The following is a 19952-nucleotide window of genomic DNA, read 5'->3' on the forward strand; positions in this document are numbered from 1 at the left end:
CATGCATGCAATCATAGAAGGACCTATGTTTGGATTGCACAGTTTTGGAACCATGAATTCCCTTTAAATACATGTTATTCATGATAGGAATTGTGCAAGCAAATAGGGGCTTGGAGAGCTACAAAATAGGACAAGGATTTGGTTTGAGTTAGCTTTTGAGCTCAGAGTTGATTATAAATATGTATGGATTATTCCTATGAGAACAAGCATTGTATTCTCATATTAGATTTCTGATTAATGAAATATAGATAGTAGGGGTTCTGATTTGTGGCTTTCCCAGGATAAATTTTGTGTTATGTGACATTGATGTTCTTCCTCTTACTGATTATTGTTTTCATTGATCACTGGTTTTTGTTGTTTGATAGTAGAGTAGATGCTTGTCTTGTGTTTTAGGAAATTACATGAGTTGTGAATCTATAGGAAAATCTACATGGTATCGGAGTTGAATTTAATATACTAGAGGACATTTTGAATTTTTGAGTTTTGGGTTATAGGTGAAATTTGAATTTGCAATACGTACTTCAGATGCCGTTCTCGAGTTTGTGGCTTGAGTATGCCTTGGATGGAAGCTCAAATTATATAGCCTAGAAGGACATGATGGAGGCTATGTTGGAGGATAATGACTTGAAGGAATTCATTGATCAAGACATTCCTAAGCCAAAAACATTGGATTCAAAGGATTTAGCCGAATGGAAGAAGTGTGTGGGAAGGGCGAGGCATATAATCCTTGAGGGAGTTTCAGACCACATTGTCTTGAGTCTTCATAGGAAGGAGACTTTGCATGCTATGTGGAAAGCATTGAAAAACAATTTCCAAAATAATAGTGACCATAGGGAGTTGGCACTAAAAGATAAACATGCAAAAATCAAGATGGAGGTAGGTGACTCAATTCAAAATTACTTGACCAAGTTCACTCATTTTCGAGATGAACATGGAAGTGTTGGAATCATTGTTGTCGAGGATGATATGGTGATCCTAGCTCTTCTAGGACTTCCCAAGAGTTGGCATAGTTATTAGGACTCTATCAATAGGAAGGAGGAGCTGCTAGATTGGCAACGACTATGGTCGGATTCGGTACAAGAGGAGTTTCGATGGAACACTAGAGATGGGAACTCTTCCAAAGAAGTGGAAGAGGATTTTTCCTTATTGAGTAAGGAAAATAAGGCCAAGGGAAAGAAGTCCTGGGGGGGTGGGAAGCAAGAAGATGGACTTGTTGAAATTCAAGTGTTTTCACTGTCACGAGCATGGGAATTATGCCATGATTTTCCCACAGAAGAAAGCAGGCAAGAAGGAGCTTGTAGTAGTTGCATTAGGTGAAGCTCTAGCTTCACAATTGAAACTTGATTTCTCTCTCATTGCATGCATGAATAGTACTATCATGGGAGGCATGTGGTATCTTGACAATGGCGCCTCGTTCCATATGACGGGGAACAAAGATTTCTTTAGTGATTTTGAGGAGAAATACCTCAGGCAGAACATAGAGTTTGGAGATGACAGGAGGTATACTGCTACCAAGTTTCGTATGTTTACCTTTCAGAGGGAGTCTATCTACGCTCTTAGGATCACATATGTGATGTATGTTCTAGGACTAAATAAGAATCTTGTTTCAATCGTGATATTGGAAGAGCATGGTTATGATGTGATTTTTAGTAAGGGAAAGGTTTTCCTTAGACACGTTGCTATGAAATAGGTGAAAGAGATCAGTGCGCGGTTTAAGAACTTATATGCTTTTAAGGTTCAAGATGCATGCAAAGATTTGAGGAGAAAGGAAAAGTTTAGAGACTTGGTGATTGAGAGGGAGAGAAAATTACCTGTCAACATGCAACCACAGAAGAAGCCTCAGAAGTAGCTTTAGGAGATTGTGGGGAAGCCACAACTAGAGAATATGAGAGGAGACTGAGTGGAGAGATTGACTCAAGTAGAGAAGAAGCAACCTTGAAAAATTGTGGAGCAACCATAATTAGAGAAGTAGAGAGGAGACCGAGGGGAGTCATCCACTCATGCAGACACCTCCAGTCGGGGGAAATTTTGAGCCAAGTGGGTAGAGGGAGCACATGAAGCCATACATCCAGGTGTGAGTTGGGGTGATGTGAAGTGATACTCCCATGAGGGCTGAAATTGGGCAGGATCCATTGAGAGGTTTTATCTCATGGATTGTACCTTTCTACGGGATCCCAAAGTACATAGTATGAGGAGGAACCAGTGGCGATTGATGTAGTCAGAGATCAGAGTGACAAGGGCTAGAGCAGTCAAATAATCAAGAGCACATATCAAGGTTCAAAACAATGTAGAAAGGCCAAGTCAGCATAAGCACATAGTTTTCAGTTGACAGAGGCAATAACAGTCAGAGAGTTTGATGACAGATGCATCATACTCATTCAAATTCTATCATTTTTGTTTTTGTTTCTGGAGTTATTGTAGAAATAATACTAGAGATAAGCATTGCATGCAGAACATTCCAAAGGTTTAGGATCATGATAGAGTTGAATTCCTTTCTTGTTGAGAGGGAGTGTTGAAAATAACAAGAAGAAATGTTAAAAAATAGAATCCATAAATTCCAATTTAATTTGTCCTGGAATTAAATTGTGAATTAAATTGTAATTCTTTTCTCATAGCAACTTGTAAAAGTTAATTAAGTTTAATTAACTTAATTAGCTTAGGAATTTCAAGTTAGAAGTCGTTTGGAAGTCACATATGTATTCTCCCTAAATTTTAGGGGTCTAGTATGAGTTTAAATTGATTTGTAATTAGATAACTTAGTTTACTGAGTTATGGTCAGTTAAAATAGTTCTAACTATTTTTGGAACTAATAGAGGACTAACAGTGAGTTGGTTCACTGGTGCATCCACAAGTGTTTCTCCAGTTAACTAAAGATTATCTCATGAGAAACGCATGCATGTTAGTTCAGAAAAAGACCCAGTTGAGACTAGAGTACTAGGACATTGTACTACCAGTTGTATGATTTACTGAGTTGTAAATATCATGCATGCATTCAGAGAAGGACCTATGTTTGGATTGTGTAGTTTTGGAAGCATGAATTCCCTTTAAATATAGGTTATTCATCCTAGGAAATGTGCAAGGAAGGGCTTGGAGAGCTGCAAAATAGGCTGAGGATTCTTCTTGAGCTAGCTTATGAGTTGAGAGTAGATTATGCTTGTGCAGAGATTGTTCCTATGAGAACAAGCATTCTATTCTCATCTTTTATTTCTTATTAATGCAGTATAGATAGTAGGGGTTTTTAGTTGTGGCTTTCCCCGATAAATATTATGTTATGTGCCATTGATCTTCTTCCTCTTGCCGATTATTGTTTTCATTTATCATTAGTTTTCGTTGTTTAAGTGTAGAGTAGATTCTTGTCTTGTGTTTTAGGAAATTACATGAGCTATGAATCTACAGGAAAATCTATAGTAAAGATATGAAATAACCATGATTATAACCAATCATATAACCATGCTTATATCCAATATTAAACCATGTAAATAAAAATGACATAACAACCATTAAGGCCACATAATAACAAATACAAAAGAAAGATAACTTATCTTTTATTAAACATAGGCAAGATCCAACTAGGTTCGGGATTTCCATGTACTGCCTCACCTTAGACATGGCTAAACCACATATTTCTTTCAGCCAGTCACCCTTGTGCCATATTCCAAGAATGAATGTGGGATATTATGGATAAACCAATCCAAAAACAGCCAAGAGAATCCATAGGCTAAACCACCTCCACCCTCAACAAACCGTGACCTGAGAAACAACGACACCGAGATCACAAAACCAAATCAAGCTTGGAATGACTTTGTACTACATCACTATTCTTGAGGAATTTTGTATTTCCTTGTCTCTAGGCTTTACCGCAATCCATATTGGATCACTAGGCCCTAAACCGAGACTCCACCCTCAAGCTTTATTGTGTACCTTGCCAAAACTAGTCAAGGATTCCTAATATTTTGGGAATTTTCATGAGACCACCTCCACCCTAGATTTGAAAACCATATGGAAATTCCAAAGATCAAAACCAAGAAGCAATCCCATCACACCATGGCTATCCAGAAAAATACAAGGAGAGGCTAAAAACCACTATCATAACCCGAAAAAACCATGCCACCGACAACAAGAGAACCATATACCAACATGCAAAGCCATGCATGTCAAAACCATCTAGGAAATCACACATGCAATATATTTTGAATGAATGATATAAAATGGATAGGTTTCTATATTTTGAATAAATTATCTAAAAACATATGTAACATCCAAATCACCATTTTTATTGGGTAGATTCAAGAGTTTGTTTAGTGAAAACGTGAAAGTTACCTTTAAGCAAACAGAGAAAGGAAGAAACACAGAGTGGTAGGATTTCATGTTCTGTGGTCTCTGCATTGTACGTACATTAGCTATTGAAAGTGTAATTTCTTATAAGAAGACCTGCCAATGTCGGTAGAATGCGTGCCTTCGCAAGCTCTGGAATTCCAAATTTATTCGCAATGTGTATTTGTGTCTAAATTTACAAGTTTCCTTTCATAACACATTAGTGCAATCAATTCAATTAGATTCCCTGCTCCTCCCTTGTCCTTGTGCAAGCGCAAGGCCTGCACCGATCCATGGCTTTGGCTTCTTGAATGGTTCTCATTCATTTCATTCTGCATGCCATAAATAAGAAGTAGCCACAAGTGCACACTTGGGTTCACTCTCCTTTGGCATGATAGCCCGCCACAAATATATCACCATGCCTTGTTGTTATTATATGTCCTCTTACACCTGCATGCTATTCAGATTGTTTTGGATTTTTGGGTTTTCATTTATACTCAGAATGGTGCTCTCCAATTTTTCATTTTGCTAAGGTGGTATGTCTAGAATCTTGTCTTGTATCTCACAATATAGGGTTTTATTTACCCCATCTTTGATCTAGGTTGCCTATTTTTCAGGTTTTCCTATTATAATAAAGGGTGGCAGTAACTTATGAACAATTCAGAGTCATGGATTTCACTCTAGGTGTCATGACCCCGAGCACTAATGATATCAGATTTTGGGTAAATGTGTGCTCTACTTTAACTGTCTTAATACGTTATTCTTATATGCGCTTGGGTTTTGATAAGAGAAGAATAATTTATTTAATGCTTAAACGAGATTTGAAGCTAATTTAATTATGTAGATGTTTTAGGGTGGTTGTTGTTGGTTAAATTTTGAAAGAAGATTAAAGCATCGTGTATGCATTAAATCATTGCAAAAATAACCTCAATATTTTGCTTAATGTTGGAACTTCTCAAGTGTTATAGGTGATGATTAATGTTTTGAATGATGTTTTTAAGAGTCTATCTTAGCATATTACATCAATATTCAGATTCAAATGATCTAGTAAAAATATTGATAGGTGAGGGTAAAAGATTGGAAATATCATGCTTAAGCCAAACTTCATTACATCTAAAATGAAATCAAGTCTTAGAATATTTGGGTGAGTGCTTGCATGATGTTTTTTGAACGCCTCTTTGATCTGAGTTATTGCATCCACTAAAACAGACTTGAAGATTTGCTCTAATTCCTAGCCATATTTCTTGTTGGAATAACTAAGGTTAAATTGGTAGCATATCTCTTATTTGGGCTTCATGGCTGAGGGTTTTATTGTGCTAAGAGATATTTTTTAGCAGCAATAGCAATTCTCAAGATTTGATAAGTGCAACAATTGTCAGCATTTCATAAGTTCCACACTTACAAATTTGTAATCATTTTGCATTAACTTTGTGGTTAAATATGCTCGTAATCCGTAATATAATAATTTGGACATTCTGTGTGAAATTGATGAGATAGCATTTCAAGTAATGACACAACAGTATAACTTATTTTTGGATCTCTACAAAATCTACAGAAGTCTTTGTGTACATGACATCTGAACTATTTTGTGTCATTTGTAATTTCATAGTCCAAATTCAATTTTATTTTGGTACTCTAAAGCATATTAGGCATATTCATGGCTTTGTCCCTCGTATATATTTTTTAATTGATCCACCAAACCATTTTCAACATTTTTTATATATGTTTTAATTGATCCACCAAACCATTTTCAACAGTTTTTGGTTTACTGGATTAACTGAGTTAATTCACACATTCATTTCATTTTGAACCAATGTCTTGATTATAGGGATTTCACTAATTAAAGGGATTCTACTAGGCTTCGATAATTTAGTTTTTATTGGTAGTTTGAAATGTGGGCAAGGTCACTAAAGTGACCTTTTATCCTCCCTAGCTTTATTTTGTTAGTAAATCTGTAATTGCTTTGAACTATGATGCATTTGATATTAAGGATTCTACTGGGCTTTGATAATTTAGTTTTAATTGGTGGTTTGAAATGTGGGCAAGGTTACTAAAGTGACCTTTTATCCTCCTTAGCTTTATTTTGTTAGTAAATCTGTAATTGCTTTGAACTATGATGCATTTGATATTAGGTAAATCAATTTTTCAATCAATTTTCACCACAATTTACATGAACAATGAAGAATTATAAAGTTTAATTCCTTTTACTTTCAAACTGTCTTATATTTTTATATGACAACTATAATTTACTCCAATTTCCCTGTATTTAAACTAAGCTGCCTATAACTAATTAAAATTATATAGTTTCATTACAGTTTCACCTTTCAACAATCCAAATTCCAATTTCTTTATATTTAAACTAAAAACAAATATTAGCTACTACATAACACTTGTTATTTTTCGTTCCATAAAATATTCTATATATATATATATATGTAATAATAGTTAGAAAATTAAATTTTCAACCAAAAAATTATTCCACCATATTACCAATTCATCTCATCATATCAATTCATCATGCTAAAAATCCATAAACAATGGAATTATGTAGCTGCGAACGTCTTCAACTATCGCGACTTTGCAAGCGTACGAATCCCCTGTCCTTAAGTTAACAACTCTGCCACAAGTAAAGTTGGCAACGATTCTTCAACAAATGTGTACTAAAAAGGGTCAAAATTTGAAATAGCCTTAGCTATTCTGAATGTAATGAACATTGACAATGTGCAAAATTTGAAAAGTAAATCTATATTTCAAATTTCAATATTATATCCATTGTTTATGGTATCAGGATGGGTGGGTCATGATACCAGGGTGGGTGGGTGGCAGTTGTGCTACCTGTTACACCATCTCCATTTTCAATGTAATGCGTTTATCATCTTCATGGAGTTGGAGTGAGTGAAAACCTTACGTATCGAATCTATTGAGTGGGTCTGGACAAACGTCAAAGGTGGAGTTCTATCATATCTGACAAAGAAATTACCAGGGAAGAATTATTTAAGTCATTTTTAATATTAGGTAATTATATTTCTCATAACTGCAGTCGAGGTTTAGTCGAGAATATCTCTTGAACATTGGGATTTTCAGATTTTTTCCTGATTGGATTTTCCAACGTCATTTATATAATAACAATGAATTACTTCTTCCCAAAATATATATAACTTTAATAATTAATAATAATTATTATTTTAATAAAATTATAAGTTTATTTTTTTATTTATATAATGTCATTAAACAAAAATATTCCAATAAAATATTAATCAAATGAAAAACTAGTCACTTAAGATTACTTTTCACGTAAATAATCATAAATGAATAACTTACTTAATATAGTTGAATCTGGAAAAATGATATTTAATAAATGAAAATAATTATAATTTTTTTTTATGAAATTAAATTTAATCATTTTATTAAAAATGATTTAAATTATAAAAATATTGATTTTCTTGTTAATATTATTTAGATTAAGATTATATAAAAAATATAAAAAATGTAAAAAATAACTTAATAATTTAAGCCCTAATAATATTTTATAAAAATAAAACTTAACCTCATTTAAAAAATCACAATATATTAAAATTTCATAACTTTTTTATAATAAACAACTCTAATAATGAATAATAAATATGATAATTTCATAATTGTTTTTTATAATAATAAACCATGATAATGAATAATAAATATGATAATACCATTCAGTAACTAATTTATACTATCTTTATAATAACTAAAAAATAAAAATAAAAATATTAGAATACTTCTATAGTAAAGACAAAAATATAGCTACAAGTTAAAAATTCCATCAAAATAATATCATTTAGTAACTAATTTATAATATCTTTACTAACTAAAAAATAAAAATAAAATTAAGAAAATTATTTCAATACTTCTATAGTAAAGACAAAAATATAGCATCAAGTTAAACATTCCATCAAAATAATTGTTGTGTTAGTTGGAAAGTACCCATTAGACCATACATCGTTCATTCCAATCAGATAAACTATCTAAATCACTTGGTCACAAAATCCCAATAAACGAGAAATATGTTTAGTTTCAACAAAATCTAGAAGCATTTTAGAAATTTCTTCAATAACTTGTGGTGTGTGGTGTGTCTGATTGGAGGAATGGAAATGTGGTCAGTCTGAACGAAAACAAAAAGCTTTTTCTACTTTTATCCAGAAACTTGCTTACTGGATCTGATCGGAAAGGGTGGAAGTGTGGTCAGCCTAAAAGATATCGACAAAGATTTAATAATATTTTCCAATAAAGCAGTATGGTTTGGACCCAGAGGTTTATGTGGATCCACCAATGCCGTTGCAATGATGGAAGTGTGCAAAAGGAAATTTTTATGCGTTTAATTCTGCGATACAATTTCATTGAAATTGTGAAATTTTGTTTGTGTTTATTTAAATTGTATTTTTAGATATTTAAATAAATTTTAATGGTCTGTGTTAAAAGAAGCTTTACCATAGTTAAAAAAATTATTTCATTTTAAGATGCATAAAGTTTTGTTGATTTTTTTTTTTTTTTTAATTGTCACATTGATTTTCAAGGGAATCTTTTTAGCATATGTTTAGTTTTAATGTTTATGTTGTTGTAGTGTATTCAATAGTGAGTTATTTCTAGTGTGATTTTTTGGAAGTTTTCTAGATGGATTTTCTGATCTAATTTCTCTAAAATCCTGTAAGAATTTATTGAAATCACAAGTTTATTTTCTGATCTAATTTTTGTAAAATTCCGCAAGAATTTATTGAAATCACAAGTTTGATAGGTAACCCCTGCACAATGGAAGTGCCAGAGGGTTTTTGAGGGTTCTGAATCCATATATACACTAAAAAAACTAGTTTAAATAACACAGCTCAAGATTTCACCTCAATTTTTTCCACCGGAGCATCGGAAGTCCAAAACGTCGCATTAAAGACAACTCCATTAAAGAGTTTATTAAGTTGCATTGAATTTTAATAAATTTAAAAAATTAGATTCATGCCACCTAGCTCCTCATCCACCAATTTCTTAGGGATTTGAGATTATTCCAATTCTAATAAACTCCTCCATGATAAGCTTCTCATTATTGTTTATAACATTCATTTATATATAAGCAAATTTTATTTAGTAAAATGGTCTATTATTTTTAATTCGTGGCACCCACACATGAGTTTCCAGGGATTTAAGGTTATTCTATTTTTAATAAGTTCTTGCATGATAAATTCTTCATTAATTATAACATTTATTGATAATTCTTTTTTTCCTAAATTAAAACTCTCTAATAACTTTTTTATATAATTAATCACATAAATATGTACATTAGTAAAACATTTTTCCTGTTACAATAAAAACCTTAAACCATATAAAACACATTATAAAACACATTAATATTTTTAACATGGTTTACCACTAATACTAAACCAGGTGGATAGTACTGACTACTCTTTTGGAAAATAACACGTTGGATTGTACTTATGGGAATCTAGACTACTCTTTTGGAAAACAGCACGTTGGATTGTATTTGATAGGAATATCGCACATAATGTGCGGTCTCTTGTGAGCCGTTAACTGCCAAACTTATGGGAATCTAGACTACTCTTTTGGAAAACAGCACGTTGGATTGTATTTGATAGGAATCTCGCACATAATGTGCGGTCTCTTGTGAGCGCCAAACATCTAGATATTGTGGACAAGTTCTGGAATACCATGACGTAATGTATATTTGAAAATTTTAGTAACAGACGTAATGTACCTAACCCTTTGCATTGACTCTTGAGGCCCGAACTTCTGAGGCACAAGCACAGCTGATATAAACAGGACTCTCTGTTGTTGTATTCATTGTCGTGTTTCAATCGGATAAATCCTTGCAGAGATGGCTGCCTCCTCAAAAGTTTATCGGAATAAGCGAGAGAGAGAAGAGTATTCGAAGGGTGAACTGATTCTGCCAGATGCGAAGAGAAGCAATACCGGAAGGCTAGTGCATGATGGTGATCTCATAGATTTTGTTGCGAAGATCGATAATGTGGATGCTAATAACAGCAGTCCAGAAGCAACCCAGTCAGTGATTCAGCCAGAGGGCGAGTTCAGGCTCGACGGTGTTATAAAGTGCTTGGAAGATGAAATTGGTTTGAAAGCCCAAACAGATTATAAATTAAAGCCCACCGATGAAAAGGCCAGTACTGATCAGATGGGTTTAACTAGGCAAGGCGTATTAACTGCAGAGGGGAATTTTGAAGCGACCTCGGTGACGTCTGCTATAGCAGACTTCACTTATTACGGTAATGCTTATGAAGACTTTGATTTCTTTGCAGAACATTTTTGTCCCTATGAATTTGGATTCATCATGCAGAGCTACATCGACCCAGAGTCAGGGCCCGATATTATATATTCGGACCTCACGCATGCATATGCTGAGCCCATGGAGCTTTCCTATGGATCTCTGTGGGAGGATGATATTTGGTAGTTGAATGAACAGCCGATCATTTAAAATGATTCTGAATCACCACAAGAATTAGAATTTGGAGCTGGTGATCCTTGATTGTTGGGTTTGCAAGAAAATAGTCAGAACCAAGAATATAACTTCAGTCCCAACCTATTTGTTGTGAACTGCCGTAACTGAGCCGTGTGTAACTCGCCACTAAAAAGTTGTGGATTAAAAGACGAATGCAGGCGCGAAACATTCGTTTTCCTTGAATCTTTAGTTTCGTGTTGTCTAATATTATCTATATTTTCACAAATTGTTCTGGCGATTTTGTATACATTTTGAGCAAATGTTGTGGATAATGTTTTAACCTCTCCCTCACTTCTTTTTTTTTTTTTTTTAATCCGTGGTGAAACGAATTCTTGATCGACTAAGTTTGACTTGATTCTATTTCCACAATATGCTGTCATAACCCTGTCGATTTCGATCATTTCGGACTTCTAATCAGTTGGTAGATGTGTTATAAAATATTAGGGATTCTTCATATGAGTCTGATTACACTCGCAGTATATCATAAATGGCTGAAAGTGGTTGGAATTTAGGTAAAAAAATTTCAAAAAATTTTGTAGAGGTAGTTTTTGAAAGTTTTTAGGGTGGAAATGGATTAGCACCATCAAAAATGTCTAAAAAATCTAAAATTTTAAAATTTAACAAACATAACTTGGATTTACAAAAAACTTTGTCAGATTTTCTCTAAATGTAACAAAAATTTCCGTAACTCTCTGGGCAAGTCCTCGGCCTCTTAGACTACACATTTCAAAAATGTTACATTATAACGAAATATTTATTATTGCAGTTGTTGGCTGACCTTCCTTCTGAAGAACATACAGCGATGCTATTTTAGAATTTCTTTATCTGATCGCTCATCGAATGAACTGTGGAATCAATTTTGAAATTGCTGGATGAATCACACTGGTTGGTTCGAAATACGTGGACAAAGGTCTTTCCTCATGTGATTTACGCGGAAGTTCTTCTTACAACTATTATGGATCACAGAAGCCTCAATTCAATAATTGCTAATATCATCTCAATGTAACTTTGCCGTTGAATTTTCGCTTTAACATCAAAACCAAAACCAATCCTCCAGCATTGTCATAATAATTGATATTTTGTAATATTTTTAACACGTTTTGATTTCGAATATGATAGGGTTCTAATTGTTGGGAATTTATGAAAATTCCATAACAGACAGACAACAAAAATGCTCTGTTTTTATACTCTGTTTTAACACAGAAAACTCAGAAAAACAGAAAAAAAAATCGTTCTCTGCCCTGGTGTTGCAGCAACGTAGTTTGGTGTTGCAGCAACGTTGTAACTGGTGTTGCAGCAACGGGAAAAAAATATTTTCTGAAAACTGAATTTCAACAGTGCACAGCAAAAGGGAAGTTGTATTCATGTATAATACTTCCTCTAACAGAGGGATTTCTACAAGGCTACTTTAAAGACAGTTCAAAACTTAAAAAAAACTTCATGTTGTAAACAGAAAATACATTACTGTGTCTGCACTGCTGTACATTACAGAAAACAAAATACTCTGTCTCCTCTGAAAAATCAACAGGCTGTTTTTCACTGCTGTGTCTGCACTCTGCATTGTTGTGACTACACTCCTGTGCATTTACAAAACACTCTGTTTCTGGTCAGAACTAATGTTGCTGTAACACTTTGTTTCAGCTCAGAACGCTGCTGTAACACGCTGCTGGAAAACGTTGTTTCTTCCTTGAAACATTTTACACTGCTGTGTGTAAATTACATTCATACATTCACGCTGCTGCATACATAAAAAAAAACTTCTGCACTGCTGTGCATTACAAAGAGGGAGCTCTGTCTCTGTTCCAAAAAAAACTAGCTCACTGTTGTGTCTGCATTACATTTTTCAGATTCTACAAAAAACTGAACTTCACGTCTTTTTACTTACCGTAAAAGCAAAACTATACCTGTGAATTAAAATAAAATAAAATTAAAAATCCTACCTACATTTACCGACTACAGCAATAAATTACCATCATTCCGTGAGTGACCACCATTCCGTAATAAATTGCTGTGTAATGGCTGATTCAGGAAAAGACTGGAGCTGCGGCTGTTTAATGGCAGTTTCATCAATGTAGAGGTATGGCTGTTGATTCATCAGTACAGGAGTATGGCAAAGGACAGGCCCTGTAGTTGAAAATAATATTTCAACACTCCACTTTAGTTTCAACTGCTGGGTTATCAGTCATACCCAGACATTTCCTCAAAAATTCAAAACTTTTCTGTCCCAAAGGCTTGGTTAGAATGTCTGCAACCTGCTCCTGAGTTTTGCAAAGTACTAGGACAATTTCTCCATTATTTACCAACTCTCTGACATAATGAAACCTTGTGTCAATGTGTTTCGTTCTCTTATGAAACACAAAATTTTTGGATAATGCAATAGCAGAACTGTTGTCACAATAAATCACAGTTCCTTTTACCTGCTCTTGGCCTAAGCTCCTTAACATCCTTCTCATCCAAACTGCTTGACATGCTGCTGCTGTAGCTGCCACGTACTCTGCTTCTGCTGTAGACAATGCCACAATTGGCTGTTTCTTGGAAGCCCATGAAATGGCTCCTGAACCCATATGAAAAACATAACCGGAAGTGCTTTTCCGATCATCTACACTTCTAGCCCAATCACTATCAGTGTATCCAACTAAATTTGAACATTCTAAAGTAGTATATAAAATTCCAAACCTTTTGGTACCTTTGACATACCTCAGAATTCTTTTTGCTGCCTGCCAATGTGCTTCCTTTGGCCTCTCCATGAATCTGGAAATTAAACTAACAGCAAACATAATGTCAGGCCTAGTAGCTGTTAAATACATAAGGCTGCCAACAATACTCTTGTACAAACTAGGATCAAAATCCTTGCTGCTGTCCTCTCTGTTGAGTTTTAATCCCATTACTGTGGGAGTGATCGCTGCTTTGCATTCTTGCATGTTAAATCTGCCCAACAATTGATTTACATATCTAGCTTGTGAAATAAAGACTCCTTTTTCATTTTGATCTACTTCTATGCCTAAGAAGTATCTCAAGAAACCCATGTCAGTCATTTCAAATTCCTCTTTCATGACTGATTTAAAATTCTCAATGAGCTAATCATCATTACCTGTGAAAATAACATCATCAACATACAAGACAACAATTAAAATTTTACCATCTTTTTCTTTGATGTAGACGGTGGGTTCTCCTTCACACTTGTCAAATTCATTATCCAATAGATAGGAATCTATCCTGCTGTACCATGCTCTTGGCGCTTGCTTCAGCCCATAAAGAGCTTTCTTCAATTTTCACACTTTGTGCTCTTCACCTTTCTTCTCATATCCTAGAGGTTGTTCAATGTAAACCTCTTCCTTTAACACTCCATTTAGGAATGCTGACTTCACGTCCATTTGATAAACTTTCCACTTGTTTTGAGCTGCTATGGACAGCACTGCTCTCGGGGTTTCCATTCTTGCAACCGGGGCGAAATTCTCCTCATAATCTCTCCCATATTGCTGCTTGTACCCTTTGACAACTAGCCTTGCCTTGTGTCTTTCTATTTTACCTTCAGCATTGCTCTTGGTCTTGTAAACCCATTTCACTCCAATGACTTCTTTGCCTTTTGGTAGCTCAACCAAATCCCATGTTTTGTTTCTCTCTATGGCATTCATCTCCTCATCCATAGCTTCTATCCATTTCTTATCTTTAATTGCATCTTTGAAATGAATAGGGTCTTCAACATGACAATATAAAGCAAATAAAGAATTCATACCTTCATTTGCTGCTTCTTGTTCATAAATTTCATTTAAATTTCTGAACTTCTTACCTCTTTCATTTGGTGTATAAGTGCTTGAAGAAGCACTTGAATTTCCTCCTTGTGGTGTGCTTGAAGAAGCACTTTCATTTCTTCTCAAGGGTGTCTCTTGCTGTCCTTGTGTTGGCGCTGCTGTTTGGGGATGCATTTCAGCCACCTCCTCATCATCTTCATCATGAGACAAACAGTTTTTAACATTCACTGTTTTCTCTATGCTTCCATCCCAAGCTTCCTCCTCAATGAATTGAACATCTCTGCTGACAAAAAATTTCTTGGTAGATGGGATATACAACCTGTAAGCTTTGGATTCCTCACTATATCCAATGAAGATACATTTCTCCCCTTCGCTGTCCAACTTCCTCCTTAGCTGATTTGGTATGTGTGCATAGGCCACACATCCAAAAACTTTCAAGTGGATGACACCTTGCTTTTTCTCACTCCATGCTTCTTCTGGCACTTTGTTCAACACTGCTTTTGTAGGACACCTATTCAAAATATACACTGCACAATTTACAGCTTCAGCCCAATAATCATTTGGCAAATGCTTTTCCTTCAGCATGCTCCTTGCCATATCCATGATGGTCCTATTCTTCCTTTCAGCAACTCCATTTTGCTGTGGGGTGTACCTAGCTGTAAACTGTTTGTGAAATCCATTTTCTCTACAAAATCGTAGGAATTCCTTGGAGATATACTCACCTCCTCTGTCAGTTCTCAAAACTTTTATATGCAGCCCGCTTTGGTTCTCCACAAGTGCTTTGAAATTTCGAAATTTCTCAAACACTTCACTTTTGTTCTTAAAGAAATATACCCAAGTTTTTCTTGTAAAGTCATCAATAAATGTTAAAAAATATTGGTTGCCTGCTAATGATGGAGCTTGCATTGGTCCACATAAATCTGAGTGGATGATCTCTAAGGGTGCCTTTGCCCTTATGCTTTTACCTGATGGAAAACCTTCTCTATGTTGTTTCCCCAAAATGCAACCTTCACAAAGGCTGTCCGGTTTCTCTCTCAATGGTAATCCTCTTACCATTCCTTTTCTGCTTAACAAGTTTAGACCTCCAAAATTGAGATGTCCAAATCTCAAGTGCCACAACCAATTTTCATCCTTTGGCACGCTTTGGAAAGCCTCTTGTGTCACTGTTGCAATTTCTTCTTTATTTTTCAAATCTGCTCTTATTCTAAGAGGGAACATTCTGTTCCTTGTCATCTTCACTTCAGCAATGCATCGCTTGCTGGGTGCTCTGTCCATAATGGTGCATACATCATTCTTAAAGAAAACATTGTACCCCTTATGGACAAGCTATCCAATACTCAAGAGGTTACATCTCATTCCAGGGACATAGTACACATCTGCTATGGTTTTCTTTTCTCCTTGCTTTGTAAATATTTTTACCTCTCCTTTTCCCATAACAGAGATTTTGCTATCAGTTCCTAGTGTGACTTCTGATTTCACATTTTTATCTAGGGCAGAAAAGAAGGCTATGTTTCCTGTCATATGGTTGCTGCAACTTGAGTCTAAAAACCATATGTCTTCACTGTTTGTTTCAGCCATATTACAAGCTAACAGCACATTATTTTGGCTGATATTTTCACTAGTAATGTTTGCATTAAATCTATTGTTCATATCATGCTGTTTCTTCTTACATTCACTAGCATAGTGCCCATATTTTTTACAATAATAGCATTGGACATTGGATTTTTCATACCTTTGTCCTTGAGCATGATGTTGTCCTCTTTGCTGGTTGTTGCCTTGGCCTTGGTTCTGATTTGGATTGCTGCCTCTTCCTTGAGCATTTGCTGGGCTGTTCCTTCCACCTCTGTTTTGACTTCTGCCTCTTCCTCTCTTGTTTCCTCTGCCTTGACCTCTTCCTCTTCCAAAAGACATCTGGGTCTTGAAGGCTTGCTCTAGAGATGAGTTTTCATTCCTACTCAACCTCTGCTCATGTGTTATCAGTGATGCATGTAGTTCATCCACTGAAAAGTTTGAGAGATCCTTTGTCTCTTCAATGGTGGTGACAATCGCATCAAACTTTGAGGGTAAGACCCTCAATATTTTCTCCACGATCCTCCTTTCTTCAATGGTTTCTCCATGAGTCCTCATTTGTGTGATCAGACCAATCACATGTGTGAAGAATAAGTCAATGTTGTCTGGCTCCTTCATGTTCAGATTCTCAAAATCCTTCCTCAGCAATTGTAGTTTTGTTGTCTTCACTCTCTCCATGCCTTGATAGGCTGTCTTGAGAGTTTTCCATGCTTCTCTGGATGTCTTAGCTGCTGCTATTCTTGGAAATACACTCTGGTCCAATGCTTGATACAACAATACAATGGCTTTTGCATCCTTCTTCCTATTGCTCTTCAGCAGATCTTTCTCTCCCTGAGTTAAGTTGTTAAATTGATTTTCATCTACTGGTTCTGCAAACCCAGATTCAAATAATTCCCATAAATCTTGAGAGATAAACACGGCTCTCATGGTTATGGCCCAATAGTCATAGTTTTTCCCATTAAACTATGGGAGCTGGGTGTTAAACATACCCATACTAGTGTTGGTGCTAGCCATTCTTTCAATACTTGACTGTGTAAAAAAAATTCACTGACTCTCTTCACTCTGCTGGTGAAGTTGCTATCGCAATAAACCATTCCTTCAGCTTCTTTGACACTTCAAAGAGCCTGGACTAGCTCTGATACCATGTTGGGAATTTATGAAAATTCCATAACAGACAGACAACAAAAATGCTCTGTTTCCTCTGAAAAATCAACAGGCTGTTTTTCACTGCTGTGTCTGCACTCTGCATTGTTGTGACTGCACTCCTGTGCATTTACAAAACACTCTGTTTCTGGTCAGAACTAATGTTGCTGTAACACTCTGTTTCAGCTCAGAACGTTGCTGTAACACGCTGCTGTAAAACGCTGTTTCTTCCTTGAAACATTTTACACTGCTGTGTGTAAATTACATTCATACATTCACGTTGCTGCATACATAAAAAAAACTTCTGCACTACTGTGCATTACAAAGAGAGAGCTATGTCTCTGTTCCAAAAAAAACTAGCTCACTGCTGTGTCTGCATTACATTTTTCAGATTCTACAAAAAACTGAACTTCACGTCTTTTTACTTGCCGTAAAAGCAAAACTATACCTGTGAATTAAAATAAAATAAAATTAAAAATCCTACCTACATTTACCGACTACAGCAATAAATTACCATCATTCCGTGAGTGACCACCATTCCGTAATAAATTGCTGTGTAATGGCTGATTCAGGAAAAGACTGGAGCTGCGGCTGTTTAATGGCAGTTTCATCAATGTAGAGGTATGGCTGTTGATTCATCAGTACAGGAGTATGGCAAAGGACAGGCCCTGCAGTTGAAAATAATATTTCAACACTAATAAAGTTTGGAGGTTATATCGATTCTTTATTATACTTCCCACGCAAGCTCACGATTCTATCATCACAAAATATGCTATGGCTAGTTGTTGTTCTTAATTATTCGGAATACTGCCTGCGACAAAAATAAAGATTAAATTTTCCTAACAAAATTAGTATCTCTTCTTATGATTACAAAATTCAGTGCTCATGGCTAGGCTTACTTATATTGCAGTTTTTAAAAATAATTTGGAAAATATTTTAGAATTTAATAAACCAGAGTTAGCTCAAAACAAATGATCTTGTTTCTTTCTAAAATCTGTAATTCAATTAAATTTGGGGTTACAGAAGTAGAATTGTTGGAGTAACTCTTACTTGCCATATAAGAGATAAAGAAAGTTGGGGGCAAACTTATATGGATTATTCAGAGCAAAATAACTAAATTTGACATAACTATTATAGTTTTCTATAGTTATATATGGGATCATTTGTAATCAAAATGTACTATAACTACTAAGAATAAAGTTGGGGGCAAACTTATATGGATTATTCCGAGCAAAATAACTAAATTTGACATAACTATTATAGTTTTCTATAGTTATATATGGGATCATTTGTAATCAAAATGTACTATAACTACTAAGAATGTTAGGGATGAACATTTATGAGATTGGTTGGAAGTTGGAATAAAATAAGTAAGTTTGACATAACCAGTATGGTTACTTATGTATATGGGACAATTTGTAATTAAAATGTAACATAGAGGACCGCTGTGTAATTTAGAATTATATTTCATTTTTTAATGCATAAATTAATTCAGTTTCTTGAAAATCTCATTGAGCAGTTGGATTGTGCACACTACATAACTTAATCTTACAACTCTAAAAAAATCTTCATAAATTATAAATAAAATTTATCAAAAAACATACTTGGAAAGGGGTTAAAATATACAATAAAAAGAAACTCCAAATATTTTAATGATGGGGTTTTTTAATCTATTTTTTTTATTTTTAAACCATATATTATATTTACATAGTTGTGATTGACACATCTTATTTTTTTTACAAGAACGGTTATGGGATCTTATTAACTGGTTGGCTAACAGCCTCAAATTCGGTTACAAGAGGAGGAACAAAAATCTGCATGACTGTCCAACAGAAGGAAAAATTCTCCTACTCTTTTCAGCTTCCTTTTTTTACAATTGAAATAATGAGCTTTGGCTGCTAATTTCCCGAGCTGAAAGATACAAACAAACTGCTGTAATAAAAGGCAATAAAACATGGCTTTTTAAGGGATTGGGTCCCAACAGGTGTCCTTGTCTCTGAGAATTGTGCCGGCGTCTAAGAGAACAGCCTTGTTTGCCTCAATATCCGCTTCTTTGTTGTTGATTCTTAAGACATGAAAGTAATTCAATTTTAGGGACTTGGTCATGCTTTTGATCCTTGCAATAATCCTTACAATTTGCAGATCAACTGGCTTGGAATTGTTCACCATTGTACTTATGATAATCTGGGAATCTCCAAAGACGTTTGCCTCCTCAAATCCTCTTTGAGGAGTTTGACACCTTGAAAGAGGGCCATCGCCTCAGCTTGTATACTTGAGGAATGGCCTAATCCCCAAGCAAATCTGTGTGGAGGAGAACCTTCTGAATTGATGATAAACCCTCCTGCGCCAGCAATTCCTGGGTTCCTTTTTGCTGCCCCATCGAAGAAGAGAGAGGGAAGAGGTTGATTGGACAACCAGTGCTGGAAGTCTTCTTTGTTTTTCCTGATTTGCCATTTTTTGATGGATGGCGGGGAGCTGCTCAATTTTTGGAATTTGAAGTTGAGGGCAGATCCTAAATCTCTGTCCTGCTGATTTAGATCTAGATCATCCCCTTTGTCTGCCAGCCACTCAGCTAGTTGGCTTTTCACTAGGTTGACAACTAATCTGTAGTCCTGTTCCTTGCTCTGGAAAATTCTTTTGTTTCTTTCCAACCAAACTTGCCAACTGATAAATTTAGGTAG

Source organism: Pinus tabuliformis, chromosome 4_2 (assembly GCF_031772625.1).
Source record: "Pinus tabuliformis cultivar Carrire ecotype Pingquan chromosome 4_2, CPIR1, whole genome shotgun sequence".
Taxonomy (NCBI): Eukaryota; Viridiplantae; Streptophyta; class Pinopsida; order Pinales; family Pinaceae; genus Pinus; species Pinus tabuliformis.